The sequence below is a fragment of the Microtus pennsylvanicus genome, chromosome 5 (assembly GCF_037038515.1).
Source record: "Microtus pennsylvanicus isolate mMicPen1 chromosome 5, mMicPen1.hap1, whole genome shotgun sequence".
NCBI lineage: Eukaryota > Metazoa > Chordata > Mammalia > Rodentia > Cricetidae > Microtus > Microtus pennsylvanicus.
This window is the reverse complement of record NC_134583.1, coordinates 72638419-72666054: the sequence shown is the minus strand read 5'-3', so window position 1 is coordinate 72666054 and position 27636 is coordinate 72638419. Positions and strand designations below refer to the sequence as shown.

The window sequence follows — 27636 nt, the reverse complement described above, 5'->3', positions numbered from 1 at the left end:
TCATAGTTAAGCGTGCTTGCTATTCTTCCGGATGACTTAAGTTTGGTTCCCAGAACCCATGCCAAGTAGCTCACAACCGTAACTCCTGCTTTAGGAAATCTGCTACCTTCTTCTGGCCTCTCTGGGCACTTCATAGAGATGGGATACATATAGACAATCAGGCACATATGTATACCATAAATAAAAGAAAGTTCAAAAAAGAAAGAGCTACAGAGACCCAGAGCTAGACAGTGTACAGAGAGAACTTGGAACACTTGGCCCTAACTGTGATGTCTCTATGAATTCCCTCCCTTCACATGTGGCCCAGGGAAACCTGCAGAAGAGGGGCAGAAATATTGTAAGAGCCAGAGGAGATGGTGAACACCAAGGGAGCAAGGTCTTCTAAACACCATAGAAATCGACACACTTATGAACTCATAAAGACTGGCACCCTGCACAGGGATGCACAGGTTTGGGGTCTCAGTGCTAGGAGTGGAAGTGGAAACAGGCCCGTATCTCTAACCCAGAAGCTGTCTCCAACTGATAAAAACTTGCAAATGAAAAATTAGTTTACTCTAACGGAGTCTCACTGTGCATACAAACCACTCTTAAGGCCTGACCCCGTGTCCAATAGTAGATGATCAACACAAACAAACACATTGGTATTTTAAGGTTTTTGACTCATAATCCCTTACCTGTGAATCTTTTCTTGTTTTTCTTACCCTATGGCTCTTACACATTTTGGTTCCCAATTTTCTGTATTTTTTAGAAATTTCTGTGAGTGCCAGTGTGTATTTCTCTATGTCTGAATGTGTTTCTTGTACATTTTCCCTGGCTATTCATTTTGTTTACTTGTTTGTTTTGTTCCATTTGATTTTCTTTGTACTTATTTTATTTTTTTCTTTAGATTCCTGTTTGTTTTCTAATGAAGGAGAGCAAGAAAGAGTATGGACTTCAGAGGGTGGGAATTTGGAGAGGATCTGGAGGAGCTGGGCAATTTGAAGCATAATCAGAATAGATTATATGGAAAAATCTATTTTCAAATTGAAAAGTAAAGTTTTAGCTACACCACAGTTTAAAAAAATGTAAGGAAAAATAAAAAGAATCTCATGTAACAAAATTCAATCAGAATTTACCCCGGAAAATGTCATCTCAGAAGAATCACTTTTCCCTTTGGGCTTAGGAAGTTTCAGTCTTCAACGTAATTTTAAAGTACTTCTAAAAATTTAGGCATTTCGCAAAATGATATCCCATCTTCAAAATTGCATACATGCCCCTTTTTATGGTCTACTCTAATTCTCCTGATTACATCGCAACATAGTATATAGGCTCAAGCCTCAAAATGACTTAACACGTTAGAAAAAAAGGACCTTCATAATGATCAACACCACCATGTGAAGGTAAAAGATTATTTTTATTATTGTGCATTATACAAAGAACATAAAAACCATTTACGAAGTAAATAAGAGTATAAACATAACAGAAATTAATTTGAAAATAAACTATTCTACTAAAAAAGAAATACTGATTGTGAAGCTTTGGGGCTCCTCCCCAGCCATGTCAGAGTTCTTTGTAGTTGCCACAAAAAAAAGTTGGCAGGGTGCCATAATCTGTATAGATGCTATCTTCATCACAGCCCTGGAGAATACAAGAAGACTCCGCAGTAATGTGTTTGACCCGGATGATCTTTTCTTGAGTGAACTTACGAGAATTAATACAGCTTTCAACGTCTCCCCAATTTGCGAATCTTAAGAAAAGACACACACACAAAATGAGCTTAGAATTGTCCTTTTCAGTGAGCTTCTACAATCATGAGGGCTGTATGTGAAGTCCAGGCCTGAAGCCCATCACACCTGTGACACCAGCCTTGGGGTGAAGCTCTCTGCTCCTTCCCTATCTTTTCCTCTCCTACAGTTGCTGTGCATGTGAACCCAGGGTGCCAGTTCAAGCAAGCGAGAGGGACTTGCATCCCAGTATCTGCTACAGGTCCCTGAGATGTGGGAATGATAAAGAAGGTGCTAGAGTTGGCTGGGCTCAGGTCTGGTCTCCACCATATACGTCCCGAGAAAGGGACACCATTACTGCTGACAGCCTGCCTCTCATAGTCAAGGCTTCTCTCCCCATCTTCAAACATCTCACGTCTGACTTCCACCCCTGTCAGCTGTCCTCCATGGAGTCTCTATTCTCTTGACCCACTTCACTTTTCCCACAGCCATTGACAATGAATGAATGAGGGGACATGTGAGCTCCCCAGTGAGTGGGAAGAGGTCATTATGGCCACACTCTGTGTGATTAGGAGACAGCTTGTGCCCAAGGCATCCACTGTGGACTCCCCAGTCTACAGTGCCAGAGAGGGAAAGGGTGCTCAGCCAGGGCTCTGCTAAATACTGAAGGCACACTCCCTGGTGACAGAAAGGAATGCCTGCACACACACGCACGCACGCACGCACGCACACACACAGTCCAGCTGAGAACAGTGGACTCATAAGCTCTCAACTCCAAGCTTGAAGGAAAACCCTCAAGTTTCTGTCCCCATCTGTCCCCATTCTCTCAGACCTAACAGTGGTCCTTGACTTTCCCTACAAGAAGCCACTGTAGAGGGCCCAGTGTCCCATTACAGAAGTGTTCTTCATTCCTACTAGCATGACTTACTTGACTTCCTTGACTGCCTTCAAGACAATAAAATAGGCAATGATTAACAGCATAATTGTACCAGTCACCATGCCGCAAAAAACGGCAATGAGAATCTTCGTATTCATGTCTAACATCTTTCACACCTGGAAGAGAAGATCAGGCAGCAAAGGTGGCTTCACTCCCAAATTCAGCAGCCACTTGGCCACTGCTGCCCCATGTCCCATCCCCAAGTGAAGAAGAAAGAAACCAAACATGAATCCTCATGTGTGTAAGTAGAAGGAACTCTGTCCAGGGAGGTCCACGCTGACCTCAGGTGGGTAAGAGAGTTTATTTGTGGTTGAAAAGGGATTTGAGCCAGGCAGTAGTGGCACATGACTTTAATCCCAGCATCCAAGAGGCAGAGGCAGGCAGATCTCTGAAATTAAGGCCAGCCTTGTCTACAGAGCAAGTTCCAGGACAGGCTCGAAGCTACACAGAGAAACCCTGTCCCAAAAAAACAAAAAACAAAACAAAACAACAACAACAACAACAAAAAGACTTGACTGTAAAATCCAGTATCAGGAAATGAGGATGACAGAGAAAGTAATTGCTTTGCACAGGGAGTGAGGGACCCACAGCGAATGAGAAGCCTGCACTGGAGCTTCCCACACCTTCTAAACCATGCTTACTGAATCGGAAATCACTCCACCAATACATAAGGGAGACCGGTTTTAAGGACTGGGGGAATGACACTTTAAAATGTTATTGCCCAAATCTGCTGAGAAAAAAAAAGTATTTTGAAAGCAGTGTATTTTTGAGGGGTGGGAGACCCCCACAAAGAAGCAAAGTAGGTTATGCTTTCTCAGGGTTAAAAAGATTCTGAAGGTATAGAGCCAACCCCTTGCTGAGGCTGAAACAGGCTTGCTCAGACCATGAGCCAGCTTTCTCAGGAGTTTCTTGTGCCTCCTTCTGTCTTCCAGCAGACTATGTCTCCCTGCTAAACACTTAACCTTACCACCAAGTCCCATTTCCTGGACTTAGTCTAGTATCTAAAACCGAGAGCAGCAAACCCAGAGACAACATAAAAGAGTCTGACTACAAAGCATACTTACCGAATCAAGCCGTCTAGCACTGAATTAACGACAATTATTTAAAACACGTGCGTGCACACACGCCTCAAAATACAAGAAAACAGTTTCTGAAATAGTATGCTTCAGAAACCTGCAGTTTCTCAAACCTGTGATTTGAGCACAGGAAATAAACAACTCTCTTAGAGCAGTTCAGAGACAGACCAACGTACTCCACCGAGGGAGAGATAAGGTCTGCCAGAGCTGCTAGAGTTACCACCAGCTCCAAGGCAACCTCTGTGACATCAGCTTACAGCCCCCTTCATCACAATGCCAAGTCCTATCCCACCTCTAGGCATATTTTAGCTTCAAGAAATAGAGACTATTTTGTACCATTTAAAGTCTAACAGTTGGGAGTCTGCTAATCAGAACCTGGTCAACTGTATCAATTATATAAACAGAATGATAGATGAGGTTTTAAACACCCTTGACATTATAAGCTACAGGTGTTTGGCTGTGTTCAGTTGCACAGTGAAATGAGGTGAAGCTGTTCACTAGGATTCAAGCACACACTCAGCGACACCGGCAGTGTCTCACACCTCATGGTTAAATAACTGCAAAACAAGGAAGTTAAAGAGAATACCTATTTGAGTCAGGCTTCTATTGTTTGATTTTTTTTCTTCTAAGTTGTTTTTCAGGCTCCATCTTTTTATAGTTTAAAATATAAAGAAACTTAGGAGAAAGATCTATCACTCCTACTGAGATTACTCTTGTTTGAGACTTTGTTCAGAAGCCAGAATTCTCACCAGGACCAAAAGTATTTCTCTGATGAGCAAGTTCAGTTTTCAGCTGAATCAAGTTACCTGAGTCCCTGCCTTTTGAGCCTAACGTTACACCTGTCACCTAGGATCATAGATATCCAAGTATGCATCTTGACTGGAAGTTAAAACTATATGTAGTTTAAAAATTATTTTAAAATTATGCTAAAAAATCTAAGACCATGTTTGAGACTTAAGGAAACCTTTAAATTTTCAACCCTGTAAAATTAAACATATATTAACACTTTCAACATACAATGGAAAAAAGAGTATACATCTTTCTCACTTTCAGACTGGGCATCCAGGAGGTCACAACTCTGCAGCTAGCCCGCCCCTATCTCCAGGACATATGGTAATGACCATTTTAGGGTCTCACTGTGGCTGGTGAGCTGTGGTTCTCTATTAACCTGTCTGTGTGGGTGGGCTGGCTCTCTGTCCTGACTTCAACTCTCTAGCTGACCTCTGTAGAGTCGCTGATTTTCAGTTTGTAACAGCTTCTTGTTGTAAGCATGGGAATGGCTTACATTCTTCACACATGTGGAGGAAACACTGAAGCCCTGGATGCATTTCTTCCCACCCTTCCCCTTTTCGGGATAACTTCAGTAGGCCCATCGGCTGGTCTGTGGATTCTTTCTTCTGCCTGTTCACATTCAAATTGGAGCTGGCTGGTGACGTTTTCATTTTTTTTATTGTAGGTTCCAAATCTGTAATATCTACCCCCATCTTCACAGTAGCTTTCTCTTTATTAAAATTCTTTAGGATAACACTATATTTTCTCTTAGTTCCTTAGACATGGCTTTCTTTGAACATATTTTAAAATGACTGAATTAAATCTTTGTTTAAATAGGGCTAAAATCTGGGTCTTTTCAATTGGCATTTTGGTTGATTGCTCTGTCTTCTGTGTGTTCTACTTTATCATGCTATATTGTCATTTTGAAAACTAGACATTTTAAATGGTGTTTTTGAAAGCTAGTCTTCTGTCTCCCAAGTGTGCTGTTGCTGCTTGTCACTGTATTGTAGCTTCCTGAGTGACTTTTCCCCAACCGATTCTCTAACATCTGTGTCCATTGTTGTGTGTAGACACTGATTTGCCCAGATGCACTTAATAATTAGGCAAAGGTTTCTTTAAATTCCTGGGAACAAGAACAACAATAAAATCTTCCAGTCTTTGCTGAGTGACTCTGGGTACCCGTGGGCTATGCCTGCAACACTGAGCCAAACAGCTGAGAACTATGTCTCAGGCCTCTCCTCCTTGGCAAGAGCCTCCAATCTCCTTCAGATGCAGTACCGCAGGGCAAGCTCATACTCTTCTGAGTGTGTTTCTAGTCCTCTCAGGCACACAGCTTTAAATGGTGCACAGTCTTCTAGAATCCAGGAATAAATACATCAGGGCTTTCCAAAACCATATAGTTTGGGACTCTAGGTATCAGGTCAAAGGAAACTCCATTTTCCCAAATTTCCAAAAGACAGAATGGACAAATGGCCACCTGTGGTGCCTAGTAGCATATTAAAACCCTTGCTGGCCTCCAGGCTCCCTCAGTATCACAAGAACCTGTTACACATTTCAAAGTCAATGCTAGCATCCCAGCCCTCCTCATCTCCTCCCCTACCCTGAACTCCCACAGCCCAGACTTCCCTCCCCACAGCTACTCATTGTCCTTATGACCCTGCTGTTCTGTCTATGCTCACTCTCTTTGTCTGCCTCTCTCTATCTTCCTCCTTTCCCTCCCTTCTTTCTCCCATGTTCTCCCTCTCTTCCTGTTCCTGTTCCTCTTTCAGTTCTGCTCTTCTGCTTCTCTCCTGCCCAGCTCCAGTCTGTTGGCCATGTTCGGTTGACTTTTTCTCCCCCTGCTCTGGATTCTTCCAGATGTTTCTGGCTGTTGTCTCTCTTACCTACAATAAAGCCTTCTCCTTAATCATAGCACACAGTGGTCATATCTTTAGTTTATACACTAGGAATAATTGTCACTCAGCTTTTCCTTTAGTTTTGTTTTGTTGACCAGCTAGAATCATCTGAGAAGAGGGAATGTCAGTGGAGAAAATGCCTCATCACATCGGCCTATAGGCAAGTCTGTAGGGGCATATTCTCCATTAATGATTGATTTGGGAAGACCCATCCCACTGTGGACTGTAGCACCAATGGACAAGCGGTTTTGGGTTTTATAAAAGAGCAGGCTGAATGAACCATGGGAAACAAATCAGTAAGAAGTGTTCTTCCATGGCCTCTGCTTCAGTTCCTGCCTTGAGTTCCTTCCTTGGCTTCCCTTGATGGGTTCTAATCTATAAACTAAGGAAATGCTTTTCTCTCTCAAGTTCCCTTTAATCAATGTTTTTATCACAGCAACAGAAAGCAAACTAGCACAGTAGCCAGGGTGTTTGTTGTTGTCAGGTTTAGAGCACCAGGCATGAATTCCCTCTTGTGCAAGAGATCTCAACTCCAATCAGAAAGCAGATGGTTACCTCCCTCCCTCCCCATCACGGTTGTGCCACTATTGGTCCAGCAGACATGTCTTGCCTGTCCGGTTAGTATTGTAGTATGCAGAGGTCATTGATGTCTTTCCTACCCCACAGACCTACAAATCACTTTCTGGCACTTGCAACCTAACCAACAGGAGAAAAGTTTCCCTGTCAGTTTTTTTTTATTTTTTTATTTTATTTATTTATTAAAGATTTCTGTCTTTTCCCCGCCACCGCCTCTCATTTCCCTCCCCTTCCCTCAATTAAGTCCCCCCCACCCTCAGCCCGAAAAGCAATCAGGGTACCCTGTCCCGTGGGAAGTCAGTTTTAACTTGGTTTCTCTATGTCCTACAATTAAAGCATGTTCTCTTTAGACGTAGAGTTTTCCATCCAGTTATTTTGGCCCACTAAAAATGTGTGTTTGACTAAATATTCCATGCATGGCACTGAGGTTTTTCATTGAGTAAGTTATGTTTTCTACGAGCTGGATTATCTGCCTATGCTGAATACTTTTAGACGTCCCTTTCCCCCTAAGTTTTATATATTTAATATTTTGGATTTATTTATTTATCTGTTAATGTTTTTGTCTGTATGTGTTTATGTGCACCGTGTAACTCATTGATGCCCATGGAGGTTAGGTGAGGACTTAGGATGCCCTGGGACTGTAGTTGTAGATGCTTGTGAGCTGCCATATAGGGTCTGGGGGTAGAACTCAGATCCTCTGCAAAAGCAAAAGCAACAAGCAATCCTAACTGCTAAACCAATTAGCCCCTTTAAAATTATATTTTTTTAATTAGCTAAGTAGCAGGTTTCAATAAGGCCTTTTCAGGATCTTTAGTTTTCTTTGTTTTTCTTTTCAAATGAAGTCACTTTAATTAACTGGGAAATAAAAACATCACGTAGCTAATTAAAGGAAATCATTCAAACACTTTCTAGGCCTCAGTCTCTATATAACTCAGTTCTTCTTCTTCTTCTTCTTCTTCTTCTTCTTCTTCTTCTTCTTCTTCTTCTTCTTCTTCTTCTTCTTCTTCTTCTTCTTCTTCTTCTTCTTGTTCTTCTTCTTCTTCTTCTTTTCCTTTTTGTTTTTTGATTTCTTTATTATTATTTTTTACTACACTCTTTTTTCATTTTACATAGGTAATCCAATCCCCACTCCCTCCCCTGCTCCAGTTTTATCCTCTGCCCTCCACTCCTCAGAATCAGTAGGGCCACTCAGGGGGAGTCAACAAAGTCAGACACTTCACTGGAGGCAAGGCCCTCCACCTATATCTAGACTGAGGAAGGTATCCCTTCAAATAGAATGTACTCAAGATGCCATTTCAAGCACTAGGGATAAATCTTGGTCCCGCTGCCAGTGGCCCCACAGACTACCCAAGCTTTACAAGTGTTCCTGACACTCAGTGGGCCACGTTTGTTCCTATACTGTTTCCCTCGCTACCAGTCTAGAGTCAGTGAACTCTCACTAGCTCCGGTCAGCTGTTTTTATGGGTATCACCATCATGGTCTTGACCCCTTTGCTCATATTATCCTATCGCTCCTCCCTCTCTGGAACTGGTCTCTTCTACCTTGGCCCAGTGCTTTGCTGTAGATCTCTGTACCTGCGTCAATCAGTTACTGTATGATGGTTCTTTGATTAATTAAGGTAGTTATCAATCTGATTTCAGGGGTAGGTCAGTTTAGACATCCTCTCTACTATTTGTTAGAGTCTTAGGTGGATTCCTTGGAATTTTCCTAGTGACATGTCTCTCACTAACCCTTTAATGGCTCCCTCAATCAAGATATCTATACTCTTTCTCTCCCTCTCTGTCCTTCCCCCTTCTTAAGTATCCCCTTCCCTCATGTTCTCCTCCTCCTTACTCTTCCCCCCACAGAGAAACATCAGCGTTTACAATAGCCACAAATAACATAAAATATCTTGGGGTAAACACTAAGCAAAGAAGTGAAAGACCTGTATGACACGAACTTAAAGTCTTTGAAGAAAGAAACTCAAGAAGGTATCAGAAAATGGAAAAATCTCCTATGTTCTTGGATAGGTAGTATTAAAATAGAAAAATTAAGAGTTACAAATGCTCAGATGTATTTGGGAAATTGGTGCTGAGGTTTACTTGAGCACGGAATGAAATTCAGAACTTTGTGAAAGAAAGCTGTATCTAGAGAGCTGATATCACACAGATTCCCAGACTGGAGAGATGGAAGAGCTGACAGTGGCCGTCCATTCAAGCAGGCCACACTTCTGAAAGTAAGTTCTTCAAACGTAGACTGCAGGAATTACAGTTTCCTGTTTTAAGTAAGAGTTTTATTCTTTGAAAATTTCACATGTCACATATGTGTACAGCATCCCACGATCCTACACACCTCCCTCTAAGTGTCCAGAAAGCTTCCTGACACCTCTTTCCTGCTCTTATCATCTTTTTAAATTTTAATTTCTATAACCTACCAAATCTAATAGGTTCTGACAATGTACACATGAGTGAGGTGCCGTCCACCATGGATGGACAAGTTCTTAGTGGCCATATCCCAAAGCAAATGATGCCCGGCTGTCCCAACAGCCCCCAGTAGGCTGCATAGGGCTTCAAGAGGCCATTTCTTTAATATGCTGACATTTTAATTGACTTGATCTTTTGTAGGCAATCACAGCTGCTATAAAGCCATAGCCACAGGGCAGGAGGACATAGCACTCCTCACCACACACTCTTTGGCTCCCCCTCTTCTGCAGTGTTTCCTGGGCCCCAGTGTTAGAGGTTGATTGATAACACATGCGTCCTCTATGCCTCAGTACCCACAGTCACATATTCTTAGCGCTTTGACCAGTTATGGTGAGCATTAACTATTGCCCACTCCAAAAATGGAGCTTCTCTGACCAAAGCTGAGACCAGTATTGACCTATGAGCTTAAACATAAATATTAAAAGGCAGCTTGACCACATGACCATGTAGGAAAATATGAGTAGTGGGGTCCCATCTAAATCCCATGACCTCCCCCGCCAAGGTTTTTGACTAGGATTACATTACTAGACATGAAGTTTCTCCTGTGGAGCAGGCCTCAAATCAATCAGAAAGTAATTTGTTACTCACCCCCCCCTCCCAAGCACCAAACACTCATGGCTCTGCTGCCTCTTACATATATACCAGAGCATGCACTGCCTGGCAGGTTAGAGTCGTAGGAACAGAAACCAGCATTGAGTAAGACCTCGGGTCATTTTTCCCCTAGCAGCCTGCACATCACCTCTGGCTCTTGGAAAAAGAGTCATTAGGAGAGTTTCCTGGTCAGTTTGAGATTGATTTCTTTGTCCTGGCAACGAAGTGTAAGGAGTCTTCATCAATAAGGTCTAACCATCTAGTTATGGCAGGGAAAAAGAACATTGACAATACATTGTTATTTCTTTTGTGTTTCTGGATCCTCCCTAACCAGTAACTCTTAGGAAGTTAACCTATGGTTAGCATTGTTTCCAAAGGTTTATTTTGGTTGTCTAATGGTATTTTTACAAATATTGGCTTTGAGCAATGAGAAGAAGAATCAGAAAGCTGCAGGTAGGCTCTGGAGGCTGAAAAGTCTGTTTCCCTGGTTCACTTTTCACCTGAGAGTGTCAGAGTTAAGTGTAAAGAACTTCATTATTCCAAATGAGAAATGTTGAAGGCTCAGGTCTTAGTAGGACAGCGGCAACATTCGATACTTGACTCATCCATCCCACCCCATCCCTGCCTCCCATAATTCCCACTATTTACAAAATGGATTTTCAGGCTCTCTGACTGTTGGAGTTCTGGCTTAGAACTTGTCTTTCCTGTACAAGAGCTCCAAAGCTCACACTCAGGCTAGAGTTGGCTGTGACTCTGATACAACCTGAATTCAGCAGGCCCGGGCACGTGGGAAGGAGGCAACTGCCAGCTCCAGGGTGGGCCTTTGATTTATTGAGAGTCTATTTATTTCTGCTTGTCTGCCTTTTCCTCTGCCCGTGTTTCTATGCTTGGTTTGTTCTTTTCCTTTTTAATCCAGGGTTTTACAGTTGAATCCTCTTTACATGAACAATTTCCCTCCTGTCCACCTTGGACCAGCTAAGGCCTCTCTGGAAAGAGTCCCTCTGGATTCCATGTAATCTGTGTTTGAGGCCCATTTCCCCTTCACTGAAGGAAGTGTGTGGGGCCTGCTAATGGCTGTGTGGGAGGGAGGCCTCACTCACTGCTTGTCTGCTCTTTTCTCTGCCCAGGTATGTGGAGACGTTTTGACTACCAAACAATAATCCTGATCGTCATTTGTGCTGTGATCCTGGCAGCCTTGGTTGTATTGATAGGAGTTGTCCTCCGTCTTTACTCCAAAGTAGTCAAGGCACTGGATGCAGCTAGGTAAGAATGCGGAATACCCCTTCTAATGGGACACTGGGCCCTCAGCTGGAGCAGAGTCATTTCTTACTACAGTGGCCACTAGTAGGGGAAAGTCAGGGCCATTTAGGAGGATGCTGGCAGATGGGTACATAAGCTTGGATGTTTCCCTTCTAGGTTTGAGCTGAGAGCTTACAAATTCACTGCTCTCGGCCTGGACTCTCTCTTTATGTGTGTGTGTGTAGGTGTGTTTGTGTCTGCGTGAGTGCGTGTGTGTGTACGAACATTGCTTTTTGTCACTTGGCCTCAACGGGTGTGCCTACAGTATTTTACAGGGCCCTGGCTGAGCACCTTTTCCCTCTCTAGAGCTGTAGGCTGGGGAATCCACAGATGATGCCTTGGGGAGGACCTGTGTGGCCATAATGACCTCTTCCCACTCACTGGGGAGCTCACATGTCCCCTCATTCATTGTCAATGGCTGTGGGAAAAGTGAAGTGGGTCAAGAGAATAGAGACTCCATGGAGGACAGCTGACAGGGGTGGAAGTCAGATGAGAGATGCTTGAAGATTGGGAGAGAAGCCTTGAGTATGAGAGGCAGGCTGTCAGCAGTAATGGTGTCCCTTTCTCGGGACGTATATGGTGGAGACCAGACCTGAGCCCAGCCAACTCTAGCACCTTTATCATTCCCACATCTCAGGGACCTGTAGCAGATACTGGGATGCAAGTCCCTCTCGCTTGCTTGAACTGGCACCCTGGGTTCACATGCATAGCAACTGTAGGAGAGGAAAAGATAGGGAAGGAGCAGAGAGCTTCACCCCAAGGCTGGTGTCACAGGTGTGATGGGCTTCAGCCCTTGACTTCACATACAGCCCTCATGATTTTAGAAGCTCACTGAAAACGACAATTCTTTTTTTTTTTTTTTTGATTTTTTGAGACATGGTTTCTCTGTAGCTTTTGGTTCCTGTCCTGGAACTAGCTCTTGTAGACCAGGCTGGCCTCGAACTCACAGATCCGCCTGCCTCTGACTCCCAAGTGCTGGGATTAAAGCTGCCACCGTCCGGCTGAAAACGACAATTCTAAGCTCATTTTGTCTGTTTCTTTTAAGAATTGTAGAAGAAACAGACAGTGCTGTGAGCGTGTTTATCCGTGCAAGGTCAGCCATGAGAACATCTTCCAGGTCAAACCCATCCCTATGGAGTCTTGTCGTACCCACCAGTGCTGTGATGACTGCAGTGTCTTTATAGACCTTGGTGCCCTCCCCCCTTGCATTCGTAGCGTAAAAGAAGGACTCTGACTTTGCAGTGGTGAATGAAAAGAAATCTTCATGATCAATATTTCAATTCCCTAGTGGAATATTTTCTTAATCAATCCACTTTCTATAGTGTTTCTGTTGTCGTGTATCACCTACCATGATATTTATGTACTTTTGTATAAATGTACAATATTGAAAACAATGATTGTCTCAATTATGTTTCTTAGTTATACTTCTAATATCAATACTCATTATGATATTTGGGCAGGAGGGCATATAATACATTTTACAAAAAAAAAACAGTAAAATGAATAGAAAATATAAGTGCCCTGTACTTTTTCAGCCCCAGAAGGAACAGGTAGGTTGATTTAGGGGCATGTCTAATTTTAGTCACAATAAAGTATGGGAGGTTATTCCTCTTCAGTCCAGCTTGTCAATTTCCCAAAGTGGTGTCACTCACTGGGAGATAGTGGGTACATCCTGATGGAACATATCCATTTACATGGGCTGGGATTTAATGATGGGGCCATCTTTGTGGCTTCTAAAGAAAAGGAATGTGTAGCCTAATTATGCCCTATAATTCCACCTGGGAGGAGGAAGCAGGGGAATCCTAATGAAATCATTGCTTGGCCAATTACTTAAGTGTATTGCTAGCTAGCTCTTACATGCAAAAATAACCCATCTCCATTGTTTTATATTTTCTCACGAGGCTCATGGCCTACCAGCAAGATTTCAATGTGTCTGTCTCTGGCAGCAGCTCCGTGGCTTCTCCTGAATCTGCCTCCTTTATCCCAGCATTCAATTTAGTATTACCAACTTAGCTCTTTTCTACCCTACCACGGGCACAAAACAGCTTCTTTATTAAACAATGGTATTCACAGCACACAGAGGGGAATCCCACATCAATTGGGTGTTCAAGGTCACCATCAACTACCCTGAGTTTGAGCTGATCTGAGTTAGAGTAGCCCCCTCTTTAGAAAAGACAGCGAGCGTGTGTGCTAACAGGAGCAGGCAAACCTGTGACTGTCCCCCACCACTGACCACCCAGATTTCACATCTGTTCAGAACCAGGTGTCCTCTTTAGATCCTTTTCCCACTGGCCAGTGCTGATTCTGCTGATAAAATCAACTACACCATAAACCTGTAACCCAAGCCAGAAGCCCAGGTGCCCTTCATCACGGCACAGGTAAGAGGGTGCACCTTCAGCACTTCTGTTCTGTCTATGAGGCCCCTGCAGCCCCTTCCTAGCACAGATGCCTCACCTGCAATCACCATGAATTTCCTCTCCTTAGCTAGGCCTTTGGGCACCACAGAAAGAGTTCACAGACAGAGCTATTAACTAGTGATGGGCTGCCACCTACTGAGGGGAATTAAGAAGAAGGAACGGAACAGGAAATGGCAAGAGCAGCTGCCTCCTATGGATGGACAACATGTGGGGGATGCAGTAAGGGATGCAGGTGCTCTTCAGATACCATGCTTGCATGCCTGCCCCACTCCAGCCCCACCTCTGTACTAGGTGCTCCAGGGCACTGCCCCATGATTCTCTAGGGGAACCAATCTGTCTCTCATGAGTTTCCAGAACATTGCCTTCATCCCTTACTTGGCTTTGATTCTTTGTTCTAACAGCAAGTTCCTCATGGACAGAAAACACTTGAGCACCTTCTAACCTCAGCCAGTGGGGAGCTGAGTACCTGATATGGGGAGACCTGTTGCAGCTTGTCCTTACCCGACGTCTAGTTTTGGTATTAGAAGGGACATGAGGCAGGTGGGACAAGGCAATTGTGGAACTTTCATCTTAAGCAGCAGGTCAGAACACACATAGGGCTTTTACAACTAACGGATTCATCTTGAAACTCAACTTGGCCTTCACTCAGGGAGCTCCATGACCTCCCCCAGCCACCCCTTACTTTACTTTAGAGTGGGACTTGTGTAGGGACCATCTGTGAGAGGAGGTCTTCCTGGCCCATAGAAACCCTGACTCATGGCCATGACACAAAGCAGGTTTCTACCTACCTGGACCCGAGGTGTTCCTCCCCTCCCAGGTGGCTACAAAGACTTCTCACACACTGATGCCTAGGGACAGGGGAGAGAGGAGATTCCAGTCATGAGAAGAATGAGTGATTTAGGCCACACCCCGTACGGGGTGACTGTGCACAGATATAGCCAACTGTGGACAGTTCTTAGTAATGAGAAGGATGCCAGTGCAGGTATCCCACCCACTGCCCCACATAAACACTACGTCACTGACTCTTAGGTGAGTGCTTGTGTGGATAGGAATCCACAGAGCTGTGTAGGGATCTGGGAGTTCCCAAACTCCTTGTAAACACTACTCCTCAATGCAAGGGTCACTCCTTAGCGAGGCTCACCTTGCTGGGGCACAGTTGAGGACTTTCCCCTCCCAAAATCACAGAACCAAATGAGGACTGAAAATCAGGGAATCTGGAGAAACACAGAAGAGTGGAGGGGTATAGGAAGGTTTCACTCTAGGTAACCATGCTTCATTTGACCCTCAACGGGCTTCTGGATGATTCTTAGTATCTTTTGACTTTTCTGTTGCTGTGATATGATACCATGACCAAGACAACTTAGAGAAGAAGGATTTGTTTGGGTTTATGGTTCCAGAGGGTGAGTGGATGACTATTATGGTAGGTAGCATGGCTGCAGGCAGGCAGGCAGACATGGCAATGAAGCAGTAACTGGGAGCTTGCATCTGATCCACAAGCATGAGGCAGAACAAGCTAACTGGGAATGGTGTGGGTGGGATTTTCACACCTCAAATCCCATTCCCACTGGCATACCTCCTTCAATAAGGCCGCCACATCGTCTCATCCTCCTAAACAATCCTACCAATTGGGGTCCAAGAATTCAAATACATTAGCCTTGTGGGGACGCTCTCATTTAAACCACCATTCCTAGAACTGGCCATTCACTGAAAATGTCCATGGGAAGTTAAACATGATTGAGGTTTTCCCTGCCCTACATGTCTGTCTCCATCAACTATTGCCTGGCCTTTCCTCCATCTCCCTTCCCCTCTCTTTCACACATGGATGAGAGAAGTTCCTGCCCCAGGGCCTTTACACATGCACTTTTATCTTAAATCTCTCAAGGTAGATCATAAATGACCGTTTTTATCATTTTGTGTTTTCTTCTGTTTTATTTTCTCAAGATACTTGTCTTTGTCCTAATCTGCATCTTTTCCCTCCCAATATTTCCAAATTCTATCTAATCACCCTGTTTTAGCACCGGCAACCCACTTGCCCCTATATAGATTTTTCATTTGCTATCTATTTTCCACACTTAGAATGCAGTTCCACAAGAATAAAATCTATGTGTCTTGTGCTCAGTTCTGCATACCCAATTCCTAGAACAGTGAGCCATGAACGTGTTCTCAGTGACTGAGTGGAAAGCAAATGGGTGAAGGAATGGGCAACCTTTTCACATACACACCCTTCTTCCTAGTCTCCTGTTGGACACCAGGACTTCTGACTCTGAGTTACAAGCTCAGTACCTGAGGGACTCTCATCCACCCACTTTATCTGCTTCAGAGGGACAGGGCCAGAAATCCTTGCAGGGAGGCCTGACCTGCACTGTGCTACCCTCCCCATCCTCTGCTCCTCCTCCCCAGCCCTCAAGCCAGTGGTACCACCTCACTCATGATCTGCACAGATGGGGCCAAGGTCCGAGTACAGATCAAGGCCAGGGAAGCTGTGATGGAGCTGCTGAGCCCTGTGTAGAATTGGGCTGCTGGCGCACAGCCCTTTGAGGAGTGACCCGGAAGAACGAGTGCAATATGGGAGACTGCTGGCCAGGATGCAGCCCCACAGCTGTGGCGTTCTCACCAGCACCACCGCTGGCGTGGCCAAACTGACACGTTTCCCGAGGTGCCAGAAAGCTTATGAAACTCAGAAATATAAAAGCCTGCGAGCCCTGAGGCATGCTGCAAAGATGGAGGTCACTGGAAGGCTGTTCATTTGGGCCGCTTTAGTTGCCTCCTGTGGTGCACAGCTGACGTCCACGGTGGCTGAAGGTAAGAAATGGAACCAGATTCTTCAGCTCAAACATGGAAGACCTGCTTTTACCAGTGGGCCTCTTCCAAAGCCTAGAAAGCTTTCCTATCTGCTGCCCTCCGTACAGAGAATAACTCCCCTTGGTGCTCTCTTGGTGCTTTAGTGGTCAGGTCCTTATTGCCCAAGCTGTGTTCCCTGAAATAGACAAGGCACACACGATTTCTCTGTGTAACTTCATTTTAGCATCAGGTCTTAAGGCTGTACACCAAAGGGAATAGATATTGGCATAACTTTTAAGAGAGTGTGAATTTCAGTTGCTGAACTTTTGAGGGTAAATTCATACAGAGCCATACTCTGGCAGTTCTAACAGATACTATATACAAGAAAGGGTCTCTCTTAAAAGGGAAAGCGTCTAAAGTTTTCCAATATGATAGCACTTGTGACCAGAACTACACATGGAACATTTCTAAAATCAAAAAGAGAGGAGGAGAGGGAAGCACTGATAAATTCACAGCAGGTTTCAGTGAAGATGCTGATCCTGGGTGGGCGGAGCTGAGCTACCCTTCTCAATTATCTTTGCTTTCTCTTCCCTGACAAATGCAAAACTAATTATGGTTAGGGGAACACCGAAGTTTCATTCTTCAGTCACAGGTGAAATAGAACACACGAAGATTTGTTTCTAAGTACATAGGGGTTTGGATCATCAGTCTTATTTGGAAAATGTATCTATTTTGTCTTTGCTGGAGTGTGTGTGTGAGTGTGTGTGTGTATTTATGAGGCTGGGACTTACAACAAATCCCAGGTGGCCTCTTGCATGGGAGACTCCTTCCTCAGACTTCCTAATGCTGCCGTTGCAAATATATGCTGCTTCTCCTTGTTTTACCTATTTTCCACTGGGTTCTTTGTCTTTAATGTTTCTTTCTATATTTTTAAACATGTGTGCTCAAGCAAATGCGTCCTCACATGTTATAGTGCACAACTTCTGGCTGTTGGTTTTCTCCTTCTACCATGTGTGTTCTCGGGACTGGATTCCGGTTGTCAGTCTTGTCAACAAGTGCCTTTACCCGCTGAGCCATCTCACTGGCCTCATCTTTCTTTTTTCAATAATTTTATTATATAAAACAACTTTAACTTTAAATATTTTGTTCATATTATTCTTCTTCCCCAAGACCTTTCCGATATTGTCCTTCTCTCTACCCACCCAACTTTAAGTTCTTTCTCAAAAACAAACCAAAGACCCAATTCAAAAACAAAATCTAGAAAACAAAGCACATCAAGACCCAAAGAAGAAACAACAACAAAAACAAATAAATGCACACACGCAAAAAAGTGTCGAGTCCATTATATGTTGGTCAACTACTGAACATAAGGTCTGCCCTTGAATGACTGATATAGACAATGTCACTCCATTGGAGAAAACTAATTTTTGATGTTCCAGCAGGTACAAATGACAGTTCTGTTGTTAACCTTTACACTTGGAGCTAGATTTTCATTCATTCTCTCACTCATTCCTTCATTCATAAAAAAAAAATAAAAAATAATGAGCTACAACAAAACCTCTCACACTGAAGTTTGACAAGACAAGCCAACAGAAGGAAAAGAGCCTAAGAAAAGGCACAAGAGTCAGAGACCCACTCTTTCACACACTCAAGAATCCCTAAAACCAAGAAACTGGATGAATGGCCTTGTCTTTTAACTGCTGCATTGTAAGAATTGTTTATCTATTCTAGATAGGTCTTCCTTCAGGCCCTAATATATTTTTTATGGACTACATGTAGAATAATTGTAATTTCTCCCCCAGGACACGAAGGGCAAAGCCATTGATTGTGTCTTGGTCTATTGTATTCCTTGTGGGAGGTTGAATCCTTGTGCCTGCTGAGGGGACAGGGACTGCTCCTTTCCTCAGTGCTAACTATGGTGTCTATCAGGCAGATTAACAGGCACAGCCAGCCTGGCAGGGTCCAATCTTAAAGATACCCACAAAGCCTTCATCCTACAGCTCAATGCTGATGAGAACTGCATTTGAACCATAGAGAGACCTGAAAACCAGAGCATCTTAATCATCTTCTCCCACATTCAGTAAGTGGATGCTTTAGTTTCTCAAGGGGGTGCTGCCTCTAACCATGTTGGGGGAGATGAGGTAACTCAGATGCCTCCAGAAAATGAAGGGGTCCCCATGTTGATGTTAATGATGATGATTATAGTTATGGCTGCTGGTCATCAATGAAGAGTGGCATGCCAAATTCTGAGTCACACAGGTTCTGTGAGGCCAGTGCTAAAGGTCCAGACTCAAGGAGATTGCTAATGTCAGTCAACTAGAGCACAGAATTATCAAGTTTGGTACTCAGCTAGTCTAGTTCTAGACCTCAAAATCTTAAACTCTAGTCCCAAACTCTCATCTACGTTACAGCTATCACAGAAGCTTCCAAACCCAGTCCAAGACTGCATCATATACAGTGAGATCACCTGACCAATTTTGAAATTTTATTGAAAAACAGCATACATTTCTCCATTTTGTGATGCCCTCACTATGCCATGCTAAGATCCTAGATTCCGTGTACTACAAAGTCTTGGAACTTCATAAGATCTACCCTAGTGATTTCTCAGCAACTCTCTGTAGCAGGTGCAACCCAATTCAGTAGATAAAGAAGTTCAGAGAAACCACTCTCGGGACCAGGGCCACCACATAATAGATGAAGGAAGGGGAGGGAATTTCAGCCTCGTGGCTCTTGGGCCCCTATTCTTATACCATGTTAATGGTTCTCACTCTGTAGCTGCCAGAATCACCAAGAGGGCTCATCAAAGTCACATGCTGGACCATGTTGGGGTCCTTACTCCCTAAAATAATATGGGTAGAGACTGAAAATCTGCACAGGAAACAAATTCTCTAGTGACTCTGATGCTGCTGTTCCAGCCACCATCCTTGGAGAACCAGGGCTCTACATGGCAGAAGCAGGAATTGGCTGACCTTCAGTCCAATGCAAAGAAGGCAAACTCACTGCCTTCCTGAACCAGTAGAGCTATGAGAAGCCTCTACCCCTCCCCATATTTGATGTATAAAGAGAACGAGCAGAACTGTGGTAAGAACAAAGATCAGCTGGAAGAAAACATTGTTCATGGGGGCAAATTCTTGTGAACAAAGCCTGTGGTAGCTGCTTCATGCTAAGAATAGCAAAAACAGATGCTGCCCCAAAGCTGCCTATTCTCCTGCAACTCTCTGGAACTCTGAAACACATCTTGCTCCAATACTGAGGGGACTTAAGAGGTGAGTGAACAGACACTCGGCTGGACACCCTACTCTCTAGGGCCTCCCCAGTGTGATAAAAACCACGGGCCCTTCCCTATCCTGAGTGAGGTAACCCAGAAACCCCAAAAATGAATTTGGTATGCCTCACTCATAGGTGGATACTAGTTATAAGCAAAGGATATTGAGCCTATAGTTCATGATCCTAGAGAAACTGAGTAATAAGGTGAACCCAAAGGAAAATATATAGACCCACCTGGAAATTGGAAACAGACAAGATCTCCTGACAAATTTGGGAGCACTGGGGCAGAGCAGGGATACAGAAAGAAGAGAAGAAGGGGAAGAGGAGGGGAGAAGGGGAGGATTAAAAAGAACTTGAAGGAATGGAGTAGTCAAGATGGAGGAAGGACAGAGATGAGAGTCAGGAAAAATGATATCTTGGTTGAGGGAGCCATTATGGGGTTAGCAAGAAACCTGTCTCTAGAAAAATTCCCAGTAATCCACCAGGATGACCCCAGCTAAGACCCTAAGCAATGGAGGAGAGGGTGCCCAAACTGGCCTTGCCCTGTAGTTAGACTGATGATTATCTTAAATATCACCAGAGAAACTTTGTCCAACAACAGATGGAAACAGAGACAGAATACCTTCTTCTCAGCACCTCATGGAACCTTCTCAAAAATTGACCACATACTCGGAAACAAAACAAACCTCAACAAATAAAAAAAAATGGAATAACCCAATATACCTTATCAGATCACCATGCTTTAAAACTAGAACTCAACAGCAATACTAATTCCAGAAAACCCACAAACCCATGGAAATTAAACAGTGCTTACCTGAATCATCAATGGGTCAAGGAAGAAATAAAGGGAGAAATTGGTCACCAAAAGAAAATATGATCCAATAAAAAAATGGAGTACGGACCTAAACAGAGAAGTCTCAACAGAGGAATCTAAAATGGCTGAAAGACACTTAAGGAAATGTTCAACATCCTTAGTCATCAGAGAAATGCAGATCAAAACAACTCTGAGATTCTATCTTACACCTGTAAGAATGGCCAAGATCAAAAACACTGATGACAACTTATGCTGGAGAGGTTGATGGGAAAAGGGAACACTTCTGCATTGCTGGTGGGAGTGCAAGCTGGTACAACCCTTTGGATGTCAGTATGGTGATTTCTCAGAAAATTGGGAAACAACCTTCCTAAAGACCCAGTAATACCACATTTTGGTATATATCCAAAGGATGCTCAATTGTGCCACAAGGACATATGCTCAACTATGTTCATAGCAGCTTTGTTTGTCATAACCAGAACCTGGAAACAATCAAAATGTCCCTCGACCCAAGAATGGATGAGGAAAATGTGGTACATTTACACAATGGAGTACTACATAGCAGAAAAAATAATGGCAGCTTGAATTTTGCAGGAAAATGGATGGAGTTAGAAAACATTATTTTGAGTGAGGTAACCCAGACACACAAAGCCAATTATCACATGTACTCATTCATGGGTGGTTTTTAAACATAAAGCAAAAAAAAAAAAACCAGCCTACAAACCACAATCCCCGAGAACTTAGACAACAATGCAGACACTGAGAGAGACTTACATAGATCTAATCTACATGGGAAATAGAAATTAGAAAAATACTAGATCACCTGAGTAAATTGGGAGCATGGGGACCTTGGTGGGAGGTTTGAAGGGGAGAAGCGAGAGGCAGGGAGGGGAGCAGAGAAAAATGAATAGCTTAATAAAAATCAATAAAAAAGAAACAGTAATATAAAATATAAATTACTGAAAATATAGAAGTCTTTAAAATTCACTACCACCTGTATGCAGAAAGTAAACTCTCTTAAAATATCCAACTGCTATGACTTTGAAAAAAAATATGTCCTCCTGTCCGGACAGAGAATCTGACGTCATAAAGATTAACATCAGTTCAAGGAATAGACCTTGATATTAAAAGTATTCAACTGTTGGGACTCCTGTCTTGAGACTATACAAATAAAAATAATTCTCTAAAACATTCAAGAGAAAACAAAAGTACCTAAAATCATACGTTGATACTGGACAAACTGAGCCAAAGTCCAGGTAAGGCATGGATGAACACAGTACTCTGACGCATCCTGAGACAGTGGCTCCCTCCATTACCCAGGGTCAAGGGCTTAAGTGATGCTCCTGTCTCCGCTTCCTACAGGGACATAGCAGCAGACATACCTGGATGGAGATGCAGACTACAGTCACTCACTATGTGTGCGTAAACTAGAACACTGCTGGTGTAATGAGTCAAACTGTCACCCACAGGTCCTTCACCACCATAAGCCAACAGATGGCGTGGGACCCACTCCATTTCAGACTCTTGGAGGTCGGAGTTTGGTTTTGTTGCCTTCCAGGCAGCGGTCTAAGTGCTCATTAATCTGTGACTGCAAAACTACACTCTAACAGACGGGGCAGTAGACAAGCCCTCGCTGAGGGCATGAGCTGCCTGAATTCCCAACTGTGCTGGCGGCTGTGGGCCGTGGGCCGTGGGCTATTCTGAGGATCACCACCACCACTCTGCGTCTGCTCCTTGATGACCCAAAGCAGTCCTGTCCTCCAACCGGGACCACTTGTTTGGAAACTGGTCTTCAGACCCACTCTCTTCTTGGGGTATGGTTGCGGACTTCCCAGCCGCAGATGCCACAGTTGCTGATGCTGAGGCCAAGGCTTTGGAGGCCTTTCTCAGGGATGCCCTGGAAGGCGGAACCTTTCTCTGAGAACGGGATGAGGCTGAAGGCTTGGTGCAGTCCCCAGTGGTCCCACTCTTAACTGGGGATCTCTTCACATTTCTGAAAGCCCTTTGGTTGGCAACAGAGACTCGGAGGGAGTAGCTGCTCGGGACACTCTGGTGACTGGCAATGGGGACAGGGGAGACCAGCAGAGGGTTTTTACTCAGGAAATCATTCTGCTCACCTTTCACCTCACCGTTGGAATCGAATCTCAGGCCACTTGCTGAATGGTCTTGACTTGAGAGACCTTTGGCTTCATGAACCACGTATGAAGTACTCAACTTTCCAGGTGACGGGCAAGTGCTTGTCTCTCCAAGAACAGACCCTTTGCCACTGAGTGGGATGAGCGCCTGGGCCTCCCCTCTGCACAGCTTGTCTTTGTTCTCCACTGCTGATGCTGGCTGCTTGCCTGCTTTTGTCTTTCCTCTGCCTTTCTTTGAACTGTTCTCTGGCTCCTTGATTTTTCTGTAAGCGCCTCCACAAGTTTTCTGGTGGTCAGCCCCCCAGGAGTCATGGGCAGAGGGTGCTCTGTTGGTAACATGCTTCACATAGCCATAGTAGGGCTGTTTGTGCAGCAGGGCCCATTGCAGCGCCACCAGTGACCACGATGCTCACCGACCTCGTCATGGAAAGTGTGGTAGACCGTTATGTTGGCGCCTGTCACGTGGTTGATGCGATGCATATGTTTACAGAACTCCGGGTCATGTCCTTTCTCCGTCTTTATTATTATTAGTGACAAATAAGTAGGCATGTATCATTTTGTAGAAAAGAGTGTCTACAAGGCCCTTTCTGGGTCTCAGTTTTAGAAGGGGTTCACTGAGACAGATGAAGCACATTCCTCCTCTTCCTTCATAGGTGCAAATCCCAGCACACAGTGTCCTGCGCACACTTCACTTCCACGGCCTCTAGGTGCCTCCACAAGAAGCGGTCCTTAAACTGCAAGAAGAGCGTCTGCAGGTCCGGGGTGGGGTTCACCAGCTCCCATGCTGCCCCGCACCACGAGTCCCACTCCTGCTGCAACCGCAGTGCTACCACCAGGTCCTCGTCCATCGTGCGCGACTACCACACAGTCCACTCCGGAGCCGCCCATCGTGCTCGCATGGCGCAGGGGTCTCGCGAGAGCTCCGGGACCAGTGGTTGAGCGTGAGCAGCTCGCTTCGAATGCCTTGGCGGAAGTGGCTATGCGTCGTCCCGAGAGCACAAGCCTAGGAATGCGGGACTCATAGGTTATGGACGGCTGCCTCCAGAAGGCCCCCGAACTCCAGCAGTTCACGTCAGGTTTGCTGCGCGCCTGAGCAGCCTCCGACTTCTGCACTGGCTCCTTCGAACATGTGCCTTAAGGCGAGGCCTTTTGTGGCACCTGGATTCTATTCTCTTTGGATCCTTGATCTGCCTAGATGTAGTAGGGAAGGCCTTGGACCTCCACAAAGCTAAGTGCCTTTCCTTCTCTTAGGAGTACAGGTAGGTGGGGTGGGAGGGTATGTGGAGGGAATGGAAGGAGGAGAGGGAGTGAGAATTTGGATTGGTATTTTTTTTTTAAAATAAAAGTCTCATAAGAAAAAGACAACTAGGGGCTGGAGATATGGCTCAGAGGTTAGGAGCATTGCCTGTTCTTCCAAAGGTCCTGAGTTCAATTCCCAGCAACCACATGGTGGCTCACAACCATCTGTAATGAGATCTGTACCCTCTTCTGGCCTGCGGGCATATACACTGACAGAATATTGTATACATAATAAATAAATAAATATTTTTTAAAAAAGAAAAAGACAACTATTAATCTCAGATATTTTGCATTGACAAGAAATTTGGCATATTGATATACATGTAAGTTTATTTTGTTATACTGTATATGTCTTTCTACTCTTATTTGGGCTATTGTGCTTATGCTGCTCATTTCAAAATGCAATGTATAATTAAGAAATGAGGTTAGTAGTTAATCTCTAATAATCAAACTTGTAGTAACATTAGGTAGGTATGTTTTCAAGGTTAGACGGGTATATTTTAGTGAGGTGGATAGTTTCAGACACTTCAAAGACCCTTAGAAGATGGCACTTAAAATGTTTTCTTAATATGGGGCTTTCCATGACAGTGAGACATGTCTTCTCCTGGCAGCGCCAATCTACTTCATAAAATGATAATGGCCATCAAAGAAACTCCATAAGGAGTTTGATTTCAATGTGGCAATGCTAACCATTTGGACAAGAGCAGCTCTTGCCTTGACTGTTGACAGTGTGCGGTACAGACTGGACAAGTGGGACATGGGAAAACGACTGCTAAACTTTCAAGACAAGGCAGGACAGTCCCTCAACATTCCGGCTTCACAGAAGACTCTGCCAGATGTTCTTCTGGATGCAAGGGAAAGCAACTGACAGAGTTTGCCAATAAAAGACAGGACAGTCCTTCAATTTTCACCAAAAAAAAATCTGCCAAATATTCTAGGCCTGTAGACCAAAGATGGATGCGCCAGTGTTGCAGAGAAACTTTAGGTGACTGTCCAGGCAGCCATATGTCTCTGTTAGGTAATATTACATCCTTTGGGGGTCTTTGATGGAGTTAAAGACAAAATACAGTTGCTCACGGTTCTAGTCACCTGAAATATCCACGTCTGTCAGGCACCTTGTGGGTGTTGATATGATGAGCTGGTATATGGTGGTCAATTCAGAGAGAAAGAGAAGTGGAATGGTCCGTGTGATGTGATAAGAGGCAGTTCTGAAGAAGCGAAGGCAGAGAGGAATGTGCTGATGGTGGTGGTCTTCTTGTCACCCAGGACCAGGGTAACATCTGTGTCTGGGCTGCTGCCTATAGCCATATATGGGTCTTCAACAGCCAGGATCTATGTTGATGTCTATGACCCATGTTGCCACCAAGGGCACAGGGATGCCCAAGGTGTGGGGTGTTACCTGTGGCCATTGTGGTGTCCATAGGCTGTGCCACCACCAGGCCTATGTTGGTTTAGATAGACTGTGCTGCCACCCAGGGAACATAAATGACATCAGGCCTGGGTTGGTGCCAGGGACCATGTCTGGGTCCGTTGCCCTACAGCAACCAGGGTCTGTGTTTATGGCCAGGGCTTTGGTGAACACTGAAGGTCATGTAGATGACTGGGATCTGATCAAATACCTGAGTCCATGTTGGTCTCCAAGGGCCATGCTTCCATTGGGGCCGTGATAATCTGGATGGCCTGTGCTGGCACTTGTGGCCATATTGACATCTGATTCTGGGCTGCATTGAGGATCCATGTCCAGGTTTGTGGCCATACTGCAGCCAGGGTCTGAATTGATGTTTGTCGCTCCTGATAACATTGAAGGTAATGCTGATGCCAGGGTCTGGGCCACTACCTGGGGCCATGTTGGTGTCCAAAGACCACACTGCCATGGGGACCATGCTGATCTGAATGGTCTGCCCTGCCACCTGGGGTCATAGTGACATCCAAGCCTGGCTGCTGCCTAGGACCATGTCTGGGTTCATGGTCCTACCACAATAGGTAGGGTTCTGTGATATCCATGACCCATGGTGCCACCAAAGGCCACACAGATGCCCGGGATCTAGGCCACATCTTGTGGCCATATTGGTATCCTAACGCTGTGCTGTCAGTGAGGCCTTGGTGTCATCTGAACTAGGGATGCTGCTGAAGGCCATGTCTGGGTCTGTGGCCCTACAACAGCCACGGTCTCTGTTGATGTCCATGGTTCCTGACACCACTGAAGGCAATGCTGATGCTTGGGGTCTGGGCTGCCACCTGTGGCCATGTTGGTATCCAAGGGCTTTGCTACCATGGATGCTGGGCTAATACATGTGAACTGCACAGTCACAGGGTCCTGAACCCAAGCTGCTGCAATGGGCCGTGTCTGAGTCTGTGGCCCAGCTCTAGCCAGGGTCTGAAGTCCATGACTCATGTTGTCAAAAGGGGTCATAGGAACCAAGCATGTTGAAATCCAAGGGCTGTGTTGAATCAGCCCTGTCCATCACTGGCCCCAGGATAGCTGTCCTTATCTCTCTTTGGACACTATAACAGGGGAGCTGGTGTTTTCCCTGCCCCTGCCCCTGCCCCAATGGGAGGGCTGACCTCAGCACTCATGATGCATGGCCCCACCCTGCACCATAGGCATGGGAGAGCTGGCCACAGTGGCATGGGCTTAGGAAAGTTGGATATGCTCCTCAACTGAGGGGAGTGGTCCCAATGACCCAGATCCACCAGCTCAACTACCATTTTGAACTACATCCTGATGTTGAGTTAGCCCACACTCACAGATGGCCCATCTTTGACCTACTGGTGTGCACAAATCGTCTAGTCCTACAGATAATAACTGCAAAATCGCCATGACTCAGACAACAGCAGGATGTCATGCAACTTTCAAGGTGTCATTGATTTTTACGGCTGAGTAGTACTCTATTGTGCAAATGTTACACATTTTCTTTATCCATTCTTCGGTTGAGGGGCACCGAGGTTGTTTCCAAGTTCTGGCTATTATGATTAGCGCTGCTATGAACACAGTTGAGCAAATGTCTTTGTGGTATGAGTGTACATCCTTTGGGTATATGTCCCAAAGTGGTATTGCTGGGTCTTGAGATACATTGACTCCCAATGTTCTGAGAAACCACCACACTCATTTCCAAAGTGGCTGTACAAATTTGCACTCCCACCAGCAATGGAGGAGTGTTCCCTTTACTCCACATCCTCTCCAGCATATGCTATCATTGGTGTTTTTGATCTTAACCTTTCTGACTGGTGTAAGATGGTATCTCAGAATTATTTTGATTTGCATTTCCCTGACAACTAAGGATGTTGAGCTATTCCTTAACTGTCCTTCATCCATTTGCGATTCTTCTGTTGAGAACTCTGTTTAGATCTGTAACCCATTTTTAATTGTATTATTTGATCATTTGATGTTATATATTTTGGAGATCAGTCCTCTGTCTGATGTGGGGTTAGTGAAGATCTTTTCCCATCTGTGGCTTGCCATTTTGTCTTAGTGACTGTATCCTTTGCCTTACAGAAGCTTCATCTTATTGTTTCTCTCACTGTCTGTGCTGTGTTAGTAAGTGGTCTCCTGTGCCCATGTGTTCAAGGATACTTCCCACTTTCTATTCAATGAGTTTCAATGTGGCTGGATTTA

General features: G+C 44.6%; 1 pseudogene; it reads right to left on the bottom strand.

Annotated features, from left to right (window-relative positions):
• Positions 1–22102: 22102 nt before the first annotated feature.
• LOC142849809 (DNA-dependent metalloprotease SPRTN-like) lies at positions 22103–23569 on the bottom strand (annotated as a pseudogene).
• Between the last annotated feature and the right edge of the window lie 4067 nt (positions 23570–27636).